Source organism: Notolepis coatsorum, assembly GCF_963971535.1.
Source record: "Notolepis coatsorum genome assembly, contig: SCAFFOLD_515, whole genome shotgun sequence".
Classification (NCBI taxonomy): Eukaryota; Metazoa; Chordata; class Actinopteri; order Aulopiformes; family Paralepididae; genus Notolepis; species Notolepis coatsorum.
In genome coordinates this window covers 114,627-129,299 of record NW_028171576.1, presented here as the reverse complement: position 1 = coordinate 129,299, position 14,673 = coordinate 114,627, and the positions used below count along the sequence as shown (strand labels likewise).

At 44.0% G+C, this 14,673-nt stretch overlaps 1 long non-coding RNA gene across 1 annotated transcript; it reads right to left on the bottom strand.

Moving 5' to 3' along the window:
* Positions 1-9,244: 9,244 nt before the first annotated feature.
* Positions 9,245-14,210, bottom strand: LOC311248229. The gene is made up of 3 exons (XR_014620930.1): positions 14,072-14,210; positions 10,346-10,482; positions 9,245-9,609 (listed from the first exon to the last, which is right to left on the bottom strand). It is a non-coding gene; the product is annotated as an uncharacterized lncRNA (long non-coding RNA).
* Between the last annotated feature and the right edge of the window lie 463 nt (positions 14,211-14,673).

The window sequence follows — 14,673 nt, the reverse complement described above, 5'->3', positions numbered from 1 at the left end:
TGGACATTACAAGGCCCCCTCGCCAAGTCTCTTAACCGAACAGCAGCCACTAGCTGCCTCCACTCCAGAGCGACAGAAGAAGACACCACACTCCTGCAGCATGTCGAGAGGCTATGGACACTAGAGACAATGCCCTTTAAGAACGAAAAGAAAGACATTCGTTCTAAGGAAGATATTTACGCTATAGCCCTCCTCGAGCAAGGGACAAAGAGAGTCACAGTCAACGGAGTGATGAGATACGCAACTCCACTCCTGAGGCGAGAGGGAATGCCCACCTTTCACGCCACAAAAGAAGCGACGGAGCGGTATCTATTGAACACAGAGCGGCGCCTAGCCAAAGACCCCGCTCAAGAGGCTGTGTACCGCGCTGAGATTAACAAGCTAACCACAGCGGGACACATAAAGAAAATTGACTGGCGACGTCGTGCGCTGCTCCGCGCCTCCCTGATCAAAGGCGGCTTTGATCTCAGGCAGTGGGCCAGCAGCGACCCGCAAGTACTGCGCAGCCTCTCCCCCGAGGACAAGGCAGCGAGTAGCGACACCTGGATGGCGACCATCCCAGGAGAAGCCCAAGAAATGACACTAGGACTAGTCTGGCGCTTCAAAACAGACTCGCTCCATTATAGACACAAACCCCTGACCAAGGAGCAGGGAAGGTCGACGGCAATACCGACCACCAGACGGAGTGTATACAGAACACTCGCCAGACAATATGACCCGTTGGGATGTATTCTACCTTACACCACCAGGGCAAAGATGATTGTAAGAGCGCTATGGGACAAGGACCAGGGCTGGGACGATCCCATACCCGAACACCTTGCATCCACATGGAGAGAGTGGGAGACGGAACTCTGCTCACTCCCAGGTGTTAATATACGCCGCAGCTACTTCCCACCCACAGTGAGGCCAGAGACATGCAAGATCGACCTGCACGTATTCAGCGACGCCTCCGAAGTAGCCTACGGTTCGGTGGCCTACTTGCGTGCCCGAGAGGAGGGAGGAGAAATACATACTGCTTTCATCCTGGCTCGCTCAAGAATAGCCCCACGAAAGCAACAATCTATCCCACGTCTAGAGCTCTGCGCAGCCCTAGCAGGAGCGCAGCTCGCCACGTTAATCCAACGTGAACTCACCATCCCGGTGCAAAGAACAATCTTGTGGTCAGACTCCACGACCGTACTCACATGGATCCGGTCTGATTCGTGCAGATACAAGGTCTTCGTGGGAGTCAGAGTCACCGAGATTCAAGAGTTAACAGAAGTAGCGAGCTGGAGGTATGTGGACACCAAACACAACCCAGCTGACGTCATCACCCGGGGAATGTCCCTGGATGACCTCACCCGTCACAACCTCTACAGTGACGGACCAGAGTTTCTCAAGCTCCCCGAAGAAGAGTGGCCTACACCCACCCCACGGGAGGCGAGTAAAGAGGAGGCAGAGAACAAGAAATCTATGTTCTGTGGGTTGACACACACACTCGTCCCCACAGACCCCGATCTAGACGATTGCCTCACCCTACAGAGTGCGCAGCTAAAGACATTTCTGTGGCACCACCCAGAGGTTCAGCCTACGACTGACATTTCAGCAGCTGACTACGAAGAAGCAGAACTTCTTCTACTACAACGAGCCCAGAGAGACTCGTTCCCCGATGAGCTAGCCTGTCTACAGGGAGCAAAGCCCGTCCCATCAGACAGCAGACTGCTCCACCTAGCCCCCGAGAGCGACGCCCATAATCTCATCAGAGTGGGTGGTCGTCTGCGGAGAGCCCCAGACTTACCGGATGACGTCAAGTACCCGATAGTCTTGAACAGCCGACACAAGGTCACAGAGCTGATCATAAAGAAATACGACGAGGATGTGCACCACGCAGGGGCAGAGAGAGTCTTCGCGGAGATCAGACGTCGTTATTGGATACTGCAAGGGAGAGAAGCAGTGCAGCACTTCCAGCGAACCTGTCTAGACTGTCGTAAGTGGCGAGCCCAGCCCAGTATACCCCGGATGGCTGACCTACCTCCCTGTCGCCTCCGACTCGGCGACAAGCCTTTTCACTCCACCGGTATGGACTGTTTCGGCCCGCTGTATATAAAGAAAGGAAGAGGAACCGAGAAGCGGTGGGGTATTGTATTCAAATGCATGACCACCAGAGCGATACATATCGAACTCCTCCCAACCATGAGCACAGACTCATTCCTTATGGCCTTCCGCAGATTCACATCACGGAAAGGAAAACCGTCTACATTATTGTCTGATCACGGGACAAACTTCAAAGGCGGAGAAAGAGAGCTGAGAGAGAGCTTCCAAGCCATGGGCCCAGAACTTAAGACCCACCTCGCTCCATCCCAGATTGACTTCCAGTTTAATCCCCCGAACGCACCTCACTTCGGTGGAACTTGGGAACGAGAAGTACGTTCTATAAAGACAGCCCTGTACGCCGTGCTTGGGGCCCAGACCGTGGCGGAAGAAGTCTTAATGACAGTCCTCACGGAGATCGAGGGAGTATTGAACTCAAAGCCCCTCGGTTACGTCTCAAGTGATGTAGCAGATGTCGACCCAGTCACCCCCAACACACTCTTGATGGTGCGGCTGGACCCCGCGCTACCCCAGACAATGTACAGGCCTGAAGAAGCGAACGGCCGAAGAATGTGGAGGTACAGTCAAGTACTGGCTGACAAGTTTTGGAACAGCTTCCTACTCCACTACCTACCGTCTCTACAGACCCGCCAGAAATGGGTAAAAGAGAGAGACAATTTGACAGAAGGAACAGTCGTCATGATTATCGACCAGTCACTACCCCGAGCTATGTGGCCGGCTGGCCGCGTAAGCAAAGTGATCACCGGTGCCGATGGAAAGGTCCGAGCAGCTGAAGTGCTCGTCCAAGGGCGGACCTACACCCGACCCGTGGCGAGGCTAATAGAACTGCAGAGGCTCCCTGATACTATCGATGACGACCATGACCCCATGACTTTGTGAACTGACTGACCCTCACAGCGGACATTGAGTAGTGGACAGTGCGGTTAATCTGTCTCTGCTTAGCTAATTAGGTGGGACTAATTAGGGGGCGGCTGTTACGAAGGATCAGATTAAACCGAATATATATATTCAAGTTTCAAGTTTCTTTAGTATTTATTTATTCATATTTATTTATGGATATATATTGAATAGTATTTGTATATCGTTTGATATCCCTTGTATATTCCTTGTACATATACACGGAATATCCCTTTAGCCTACTATAGTCCATAATAGTTCATTCTCTTATTGGACAAGGACCTGGCGCCAGGGGACAAGCCCCTTGGAGCCAAGTTCAATGGTACCGACGAGACATGTCTCTACTAGCCCCGGCTCCGCTCAGGGATACGGCTACCGAAATGAGAGTGGCACTATTTGTTCACCGTGCATATAAATATGGCGCAAGTAAATGTAGAAGTCCTCTTATCCCTTAGTCCTTTACCCTTCTACCCAACTAAGTAACAGAACGTGAAGCCTCACCCACGATACCGCGTGCGGTGTAGTATGGCCTGTTTGGCCTTAGAATAGCATCGAGACCTCGTGCGAATTAATAGCTGAATTGTCAGAGTTTGGCACTGTACCGTCGAGTGCGACGTATTTCTATTAAGTAATAATAGTCTATCGTGTATGGTGCATCGTGCGGTTAGAGTTCTAAAGTGACCAGCATCTCCAACGCTTCCTCGTGTTATCTAGAGTCTTATCCAGGCTGGGGGCGACCACACATGGCGCTTTCTTCCGAGGAGATCTAGACGAGGACCGAGGGACATGTACACTGGATTACCTACCCGACGACTGCTGAGCCCTATGCGGCTGGAATATATTTGCTTTGGTACTGTGATTTGTGGAGCGGATAATCGCCGACGCCTGTGAGTGTTGGATTTACCCCCGAGAGGAGTCAAGTTGAGTCGGCGCTCAGAGACTGAGGTCGCCTAGCTTCTTCTTCACTGTGGAGCTACAGCCTACAAGAGAACCAAGGTGTATTCATCTGCGGATCAAGAGTCTACTGCACTGTCTTCTGTACTTGAAGTCTCCCTAGATATCGGTGACCAGACGGTCTACTACCAATGGCTCTCCTACCCCCCCTACCGGCTTACAACCGGGAGGACCCCTTCCAGAATATCCTGCTATATCATTAAGAGTACCATAGATCTAATTCCCTAAGAGCCAGGTTGTATACTTGCTTCCTGCGTAACCAGAGATTGGACATTCAGTGTTGATTTGCCTACGAGTACTCATTTGCCTTACAAGTGCATTCAAATCATAAATGTAATAGTAACTATTATATGTACCTTTTGCTATATATTAAATATTTGATTATTACCTTTGTGTGGAACCGATTTCATTGTGGGAAAGTGTTCATCATATTTAGATATCGTGTACTGTATGGCCAGTAGTTAAAGTACATAAAGCGGTAGTGGTTTAATGATACCATACTTATCAATACAGTCAGGGAATTGTACCCCTCAGTTACACATACAATTGTTAAGGGGATGCAGACCAGAGAAAGACTTTCGTCTTGTTTACATCAGGGTCCCCCATTTTCAATTCATCATAACATATATGACATACATGACATACAGATAGACAGTACTGCTACATCTATACATTTATGACATATCAGATTTGCAAATACAGTACTGTTTGTGATACAAAAGTGTCCAGAAAAAGAGTGTATATACATTTGACGTAGAAACTGTACATTGGAGGAGGTTGGGCGGGTGGGGTGGGGTGGGGTTGGGTGGGCACGGGGGCTGTACATTGGAGGTGGGGGGGGGGTGGGGGGGGGGGTTGGGTAGGGGACACACACACATTTTACACTGTACATTGGATTACTGATTGATTGATTGATTGAAAACTTTATTAACAGATTGCAGAATGGGTACAATACAGTACAGCTCAATACACACAATTGTTAAGGGGATGCAGACCAGAGAAAGACTTTCGTCTTGTTTACATCAGGGTCCCCCATTTTCAATTCATCAGGACATATATGACATACATGACATACAGATAGTCAGTACTGCTACATCTATACATTTATGACATACCAGATTTGCAAATACAGTACTGTTTGTGATACAGAAGGAGTCAGGAAAAGGGAGTATATACATTTGACGTAGAAACTGTACATTGGAGGAGGTTGGGTGGGGGGGGTTGGGTACACTGGGATATTGACAACCATACTGGGTAATCTACATTGGAGGTGGTTGGGGGGGGGGGCACACTGTATATACAAGCAAAACTGTACATTGAGGGGGGGGGGGAGACACTGTACAAACAAACAAAATTGTACATTGGACTATTGACAAAACCATACTAGGTAAATGACTGTACATTGGAGGGGGTTGGGTTAGGATATTTACAGGGGCCAGTTTCGAATTGCAGTCTCACGTAGGTGTTTTTTGAGAGTGTTTTTGAAAGTGGGTAGTGATTCACATTCCTTTACAGCTTTAGGTAGGGCGTTCCACATTGATGTGGCATAATTGCGAAACGTGTTTAGTCCCTTGTTTGAGCCGAATCTGGGTTTTACATGATTTGTGGAGCTCCCTCTGGTGTTGTGATCGTGGTATTCACTGACCTTTGGGAAGTATTTTGACATGTACATGGGTACCTTGGTCGCGTAGTGTATCTTGTAGACCAGGCCCATTGCAAGTTGCTGTACTCTGTCGTCTACTCTAAGCCATCCTAGGTTGTCAAAGTGGGCAGGGGTGAGGTGGGTTCTAGGAGTCAGGTCAAGCAGTAGTCTGACTAGCTTGTTTTGAGATGTTTGTAATTTGTTTTTTAGTGCCTTTGAGGTGCTTTGGTACCATGAGGTGCAAGCATAGTCGTAGTACCCTTGAATGAGTGCTCCTGCTAGAGTCTTCAGGGTATTCTTGTTTACCAGAGAGGAGATCCGGTACAAGAATCGAGTTCGTTGGTTGACTTTTTTTATTACATTGGATGCCATTTTGTCACAGGAAAGATTAGCCTCTAGGATGGAACCCAGGTAGGTAATTTCATCTTTCCTTGTGACAATATTGTCACCCACTGTAACCGAGAAGCCGTCGGTCTTGCTGAGTTTGTTATTTGAACCGAAGAGAATGGACCCTGTTTTGCCTATGTTTTGCCCATGTGGATTTATGCTCATCCAGCACCAGGCTAGAACTGGCCTTGTAGATGTGCTTATTCTGTTCACTGGGCTTCTATGGTGACCTAGAAGCGCCACGGTGGTGTAGTAACACGGTCACCTCGCATGTGTGTATTATTATGCATGACAAATAAAGACTTCTTCTACTACTCAGTCTCAGTCAATCACTATGAATTGAAAATGGGGGACCTTGATGTAAACAAGACAAACGTCTTTCTCTGGTCTGCATCCCCTTAACAATTGTGTGTATTGAGCCGTACTGTATTGTACCCATTCTGCAATCTGTTAAATAAAGTTTTCATTCATTCAAGGTCAGCCACTCATCTTGGCCAAATGGTGGTGCTATAATGCAACGTCAAACTGTCACAAGAGAAAAACAGGACCGGCTAGAAATTATCTGTTTTGGCTTCTACCCTCCACCATACAAAGACGGTCCTTCTAATATGTTGGTTCACTTTGTTTCAAATGGTAGGCAACTTTTTGCAATCTTCAAGAATGTGAAGACTTTTTTGAATCTTCCCAAAACAACACAATGCAGCTTTAAAAGGCCATAATAACCCCAACACCATAAATTGAAACAAAACGTATACACATGTCTATGCTCTATAACCTTGTAAGTGGGGCGGGCAACCCATGTCTGCCATATTGGATTCCCACATTTTTTTTCTTTCCCCCTCGTAAGGCTTTTAAAAGAAACATTCTGGGTAGTTTTCTGAATTTGCCTCTAATGGTGCGGTAGCAGTGGGAGCTTTTATTTTATTTTTTTTACTCTTTTTGTATCACAAACATGTACTGTATTTGTAAATCTGGTATGTCATAAATGTATAGATGTAGCAGTATCTGTAGGTCATACATGTTATGATGAATTGAAAATGGGGGACCCTGATGTAAACAAGATGAAAGTCTTTCTCTGGTCTGCATCCCCTTAACAATTGTGTGTATTGAGCTGTACTGTACACATTCTGCAATCTGTTAATAAAATGTTCAATCAATCAATCAATCAAGCACTTTGGCTGTACTGTGTGTAGTGTTACACACTCTAGCTTTAATCTGCCACAATTTACTATTTGTCCAGTCAACATAAAACAACGTATATATATATATATTAGTGCTGTCAGGTGATTAAAAAAATTAATCTAATTAATTACAGGATTTGTAATTAATTAATCTAATTAATCGCATTTTAATCACATAACCACTTTATGCCTGATATTCTATATTATATAATCATATTTCAAATTGCATGTGTCCGGATGGCAGAATTCAGTACTGTATCTACAAAACCTTCTGTTTAATCATCTTCCATCTATTAATTTGCTTAGATTTTTCAGGTCTGGTCAATTTGAGCATAGTGTTATTCACAGTCAAAGATAATATTTTTTTTTTATTGATATTCGATTACAATTTACTCAAGCCTAGTAACAGACGCTGTATTTCTGACACTGGGAATACATTCCCTGAGATCCATAGATGTCCCTAGAATCAGATACCAAGAACATGCAAATGGACCATATAAAAAAAAGTCTGTAATGTGTATTCTACGTTCTTATGGAATGAATGAGATAAAAAAAAATAAAAAAATTGTAATTACTTTTTGAGTTAATTTTCATAACGCGATAATTTGCTGTGTAATTAATTAATCTAATTAACGCGATAAACTGACAGCCCTAATATATATACATACACAGGGGCGTAGCTGGGGGGGTAGCTTAGGATGATTCCAAGGGCCCAGCACTGGGGAGGGAGAGATGAGGAAGGGGCAAGAGAGAAAGAGAGCTGGGAGAGTGTGTGTGAGAGAGAGAGAGGGGGGGGGGTTGATTACTCAGCCCTTGTGTGGGTGAATGTAACAAATTCCTAACGTTTTCTTTCCCCTATTATTTCATGCACACTTTATTCATCGTTTTAAATTATTATTTTCTTTTAAGTTATTTTGTGCATCACATTTTGTGCATCACATTTGATGCAAATTTGCAATGCATGAGGGTCATCCTTTTGTGTTAAATGGCTGCATAAAGCAAGCATTTGTTGACTCGCATGTTGACAAGAGTATTAAAACTTGGAACTTGAAAAAGATCCGTTTAAGGGGGGGGGGGGGGGGGAAAGAGAAAAATAATGTGATTCAGACTGTCCAGGTCCGCTCCCACCACAGAGCTTGCTTTTTTGACCAGTTTGTTTATTTTGTGTGTGTTGGGTGTTGCCCCCCCAGCATACCACAGCGAAGAAGAGGGCACCAGCAACCACAGACTGGTAGAACATCTGCAGCAGTTTGCTGCAGACATTAAAAGACCTGAGCCCTCTCAGGAAGAACAGTCTGCTCTGTCCCTTCCTGTAGGGCCTCGATGTTGTTCGTCCAGTCCAGTTAACCATCACTTGACCCAGGGTTGTTCCCAGCCTATAGTGCGACTCAAGGTTCTTTGGTAGACTATTGTATTGGTCCATTCATTGAAGATGAACACAATGAGACATCCTTTACTAGGCTCACCCACCAACAGTGCAGGTGCTGAACTGAATGTATAGGTAAAAACCATATTATGCGTTAATCAATAAAAAGGCAAAAAAAAAATCGCTGACGCGCGCTCACATTCTTTGGGGGCCCACTAATACATTCCTTCATGGGGCCCAGAATCTACAGCTACGCCCCTGCATACACACACATTGCATTGATTCTTCCGCTTCAATGCTCAATCACTGCTCACAGCTTTCTGGTCCAGCTGTACTTGGCAGGTCAACAAGTCTTGTAAATTACCCACATATTTGGTAAGATCTATCCATGTCATCTAGCCAAGACCAGTGAACTGTAATGACTCCAGCCTAGAAAGTAGGAGGAGGGACTGACGTGTGTAGGGGGTATGCAAGTTGACATTAAACACAAGGGGGCAGTGGTAGGTAGCCTGCATACTATTGCCAAACCAGGAGATGGCGATCTCTGCACATGATCCATCGAAAAGGCTGATGATGCAGACAATTTTCAAAGTACAGTATTTCAGTGGATGGTGGAAAGTGACTGGAAAAATCTGTGATGGCGATCTTAGCCTGCTACACCCCACTGATCCCACATTACATGGCGTTTGATGAATCACATTAGAGAGACAAGCACAAAAAAATAACTGTAGTTTTTTCAAACTGATGTTTATTTGACATTATTTAGAATTAGTTTATGACAGTCTTTCAAAATGAGAACATTTATCCCACCGTATAAGTGCCAGAGTATAACTAACCAATCTTTGCGTGTGTTCACCTAAATCTCTCCCTCTCTTCAGAGCCTATGATATTGACATGTGTAGACAGTTGAAGGTGATTCACTTGTAGATGCTATTGTGGATTGTTGCTGGAAGGTGTTACTTCGGCATGAACTCATTCATGAGCACGATCAAGGAGGTTGCCATAATCATATACTCCTGGAAATCAACAGTGCCGTCTTTATTGTTGTCCAGGGATGAGAAGATCTCATTCACCCCAGCTTTTTCACCGTCCTAATGTTGAGAGAGAGAGAGAGAGAGAGAGAGAGAGAGAGAGAGAGAGAGAGAGGAGAGAGAGAGAGAAGAGGGGGGTGGGGGTGCGGATCAGTTTTCAGTTGTATCAGTTACCGTATATGATTACTGTAAAGGTACAGGTTTAATATGGTAAAACGGGCATTACTGTGAATGAAAGAGTGAACCCCTCGGGTTGAGATTACCATTTCAGAAAGAGAGAACCCCTCAGGGTTGCGAGTACTTATTTCTGAAAGAGAGAACCCCTCAGGGTTGTGGTTCTGTTTCTGATAGAGAGAACCCCTCAGGGTTGTGAGTACTTATTTCTGAAAGAGAGAACCCCTCAGGGTTGTGGGTTCTGTTTCTGATAGAGAGAACCCCTCAGGGTTGTGAGTTGTTTCTGATAGAGAGAACCCCTCAGGGTTCTGTTTCTGAGAAGAGAGAACCCCTCAGGGTTGTGGTTCTGTTTCTGATAGAGAGAACCCCTCAGGGTTGTGAGTACCGTTTCTGATTATGATTCATTGAAAATGGGGGACCCTGATGTAAACAAGACGAAAGTCTTTCTCTGGTCTGCATCCCCTTAACAAGTGTGTATTGAGCTGTACTGTACTCATTCTGCAATCTGTTAATACAGTTTTCAATCAATCAATCAGAGAGAACGCCTGAGGGTTGCGAGTACTGCCTCTGAAAGAGAGAACCCCTCAGGGTTGCGAGTACAGTTTCTTCTATACTCACTCACCGCAAATCCTGGTAGCTCTGTTTGGAGCAGGGTTTTGAGCTCTTCCTTGGTCAATGTGTTTTTGTCTCCGTCGTTGCCAGAGTATTTGTAGAAGATATCTCTCATGCTACACATAGCCTTAAACATAGCCATGGTGACTGGGAAACACAAAAAGGTGCAGGGTTAATCACCATGTCCACAACCTTGACATGTTCCGTTATAGAACCCTTGACTAAATCAAACAATATCTTAAGGAATATGCCAACATTATGGGAAATGATCTTACCGTACACCCAGAGTCAGACAAGAAGATGGATATCAATTACCTCTGTGCATTTTGCAGTAAAAAGCTATCCGACTGCAAACTAGCCTAGCTTAGCACAAATTAATGGAAGCGGATATGGATCAACAAATTCCTAGCTTCCATTAATTTGTGCTAAGCTAGGCTAGCATGCAGCCAGATAGCGTTCTACTGAACACGGTAAGTGCATTTCTCATAATGTTGCAGTGTTTCTTTAAATCAGACTGGCAATACATCACACAGAATTTGTATTGCCACGCCTCTATTTTGGGTTAAACAACTCTGGAAATAAACAGGGATTAGATAGTGTTCAAAACACAGATATATAAATCACACTGAAGACCATCGCCCAGATATAACCTCTTAGTTTGATGTCACTTGGAGATTCACAAGTTAATATGTCCATGTCCAATGTAGGGAAATGAGGAAATATCCTGCAGCTGACAACTTGAAAGCGTTCTGCAGACAGTTTCTATACAGGCCAAATGCAATGGCGGTCAATAGGAACAGTGTAAAAAAAAAAAAGCCAAAGTACTGGTCTGTGTATAACAAAAGGCTTATTTAAAAACAAACAGGAATGGAACTGGCCAACACCCATCCTCCTTGCCCCTCTCATTAAAGGCGAGTGCGTGTAAACCATATTAATTATATTTATCGCGTGCGCTCCTTTCATGGAGACCTATTTCAGAACCAACAGTGCCTCTCCTCCGTTACTGCACTAAGAGCAGCCTTTACTTTATAGATATAATTTCTGTTAAAATGTTGTCATGGGTTGTCCCGGTATGACAAATACAAATGCAGTTACTGGTAAACGGAGATTCTGAATAAAAACGTGCATCACAATGCTTTTGAAGAGGTAAATATATATTCATGATATGCCAATATTAAATCAATTGTGCGCTTTGAAGGCACAACAATTGCATTTCCAATTAATATTAGTTTAGAAAATACATATACTGGATTTAACGTGACTTCCTTTAATCTAATGTTCATTTGTTAATTTAATTACATCCGTTCCCATTCTCAAAAAAAAAGAAACTACAAAAAAAACACTTCCGGTGATACAGATAATTTTGTTGGTTGAACAGATACAGATAATGATGTCTCGACTCTCCGCACACCTCTAAAACCTACAGACTGACTGTAGAAACCGACCAATGGGTTTGTTCCTCCATAGATGCCCACTGTTCTCCTCCCCTCAACAGCTGTCCTCTTTGTCTTTATTTATTGTCAGTGTTTGTCACTCTCCAGTTCCTTTTACAATATGTCACTCATACATTATATAGATAATGACTTATGAGCTTTACAATGTAGGAAGTGTGTATAGCTCAATGTCATGTTTTAACCCAATGTCTTGCACTTCAAAGGAGAAGTCTACTATGTGTAACAATTCCGATCACATCATTGATTTTGCTCCAAAACACATCTTAACATGGACACACATTGTCCATGTTAAGTGAGCAAGTTTCATTGACCAGTGTAGCAGCAGTGCAGAGATACAACTCTGCCAGTCATCTTGCATTTGTCATCATGCATAGCTATGTAGCAAGTGTTCATATTGCCCGTCCGAATACCAGAACATACATAAAACTGGATCATTCTTTGTTTGTTTGATTGTTTATTCAGAATGTGTCACTCTTGCTACTATTTACTACAGTATTACATTAGTATATGCTTACTGGCTAAAGTTGAAAATAAGTTGTTTGAGGAGAGTTCTCTCATGACAATAACAATCATCCCTATACTGCTATAAATGGCGTCTGTTCTGATCCAACTGTGGGTCTATCCGAGTCTGTGGGTCCGGGTTTGTTTCTCGTTTGGTATGATTTGGGACAATACATAAAGATTACATTTAAAAATGTCCCATATTCTTCAACAAGTAAAGTCTCTTGAGGTCCCAAAAACATGTTTTATGCTGAAAATACCACTCAGATTATGCCTTCTACCAGCCTCTATACCCCTCCGTTTCAGTCCTGGTCTCAGACAGACTGTTTCTCTGTTTGAATGCAAACGAGCCGCTCCCGCTCCCCGATGCTGCACACCAGAACTGTGTGAACGATCAAACTAAATCCAGATCACACGGTCAAACTAGGCGATTCAGATCTAAATATTATTAAGATTCAGCAATTTCCTATTGTACTCATCGCTTAAAATGTTTAGAAATCAAGTTCAACTTTAGTTCGAAAGGAGCGTTTATGAGCAAGCCGCCCTTTTGTACACATTTTCACATGAGTCAAGGGCCGCATATTGGAATGAGCTTTTTGGCACGACATCACATAAAGACCGAAGTCCAAACGGCTCATTTAAAAGCAGTTCCTGAATGCAAACTCTGACTGGATTGTTTAAAAAAAAAAATTATTTCAATCTCTACAAATGTGCACTGAAAACGTTTTCATATTATGAGACCTTTAGTCAACACATACAGGTGTGTTGAAAAACAACACAACATGGGTTAATAGAAACACAATTTGTGTCATTTTCTGACACATCTCTATGTGTCTAGTTGAGGCCAATTACATCTCTTGTGTGTCACATCCAACACATTCTTTTTGAGAGTGTATTGTCTACGCTGTCTGACGTTAGACAGATTTAACCGACACCGATTTAGTTTTTTTTTTTTTTTTTTTTTTTTTATTTCTCTTTTTTCTAACGTTATTCACGCGAGGTGGGTCAGATTCTGCCTGGCAGGGGGTCAGAATTCGGCACAACACCGGCACTCTAGTGAGAGTGCACTGCACACTACAATCTACAGCAACACACACACCTAGCCCCCTTTCGTGGCTGATGCACAGAGTGAATACACAGTCCCGCCATGTAAAATTCCTACAATTAACTCTGTCTCGCTTTTCTCTATCAAAACGCTTCTTGTACAAGTATCGCAGATAAATCTCAAAGGTACTCACAGTTGCACAAGGGTTTCGGACAGACAAGCGCTAGGGTTTGAAAGCTCGGCGTTGCTAATAAACATTTTAAATAATGTGTATATGCTCAAAACGGCTTTAACTGCCTGATGCGCCTGCGCTGTGCGCTGTGATCACAGCGCAGGCGCATCAGGCACCCAACGCCGGAAATAAAGCTATGTTGACCAGTTTATAAAAAACATTAAAATGTTTATTAGCAACGCCGAGCTTTCAAACCCTATCGCATGTCTGTCCGAAACCCTCGTGCAACTGTGAGTACATTTGACATGTCTCTGCGATACTTGTACGAGAAGCGTTTTGATAGAGAAAAGCGAGACAGACTTAATTGTAGGAATTTTACATGATTGGACAAGGGACTGTGTATTCACTTGGTGCATCACAGTCAGGAAAGGGGCTACACACACACCCTGTAATAAGTAAGTAAAGGATTATGGCAGTACATGTTGCATCGATGTGGTATAACATGTGGTATACTATACATTATAGAAACACACTTTTGAAAAAAGAACACCAAAGTTCACTCACCAAAGTTGTGTTCGGCGTTGCACAGATTTAGAAGGAGAGAGAGAAATGGAGCGGAGAGGGAAGGCAGGAACCATTTTTTATACACAGAGGTTGACACACCCTCGTCCACTGCCTGCCCCCAACCTAACCTCGTTCCCACCCCCAACCCCATAGATATATATCTATGGCCAACCCCTCCTCTCCTCTCCTCCCTCGCAGTTTTCTCTCTTTCTTTGTGCGACATGACAACACTCTGTCCCTCCCTTTACAAGCTCGTGCCTGGGAGTCACAGAATGTGTCCAAAGAGCTGATTTTAATCACGTCTTTACCGCTTCACGGTCAACAATGTTTCCATTGAGTTTAGTATAGTCTTCATACAAAAACAAAACAAATCATACTTCCGTCATCACACCACAATACTGTCGGATGTGAGTGACACGGGCACAGCAATACCATGTATACACAGGTATAGCAGCCATTCCAATTGCCTCAGATTATTTATTAGCCCAACGTTGGTCCTATCTAATCAGTATTGATTACTTCCATTCTTCACTATCGGCTATGACACACCCTGTTACTGCCAACGTCCAAACAATTAGTGACATTGAAGAAGTTCCATTTCA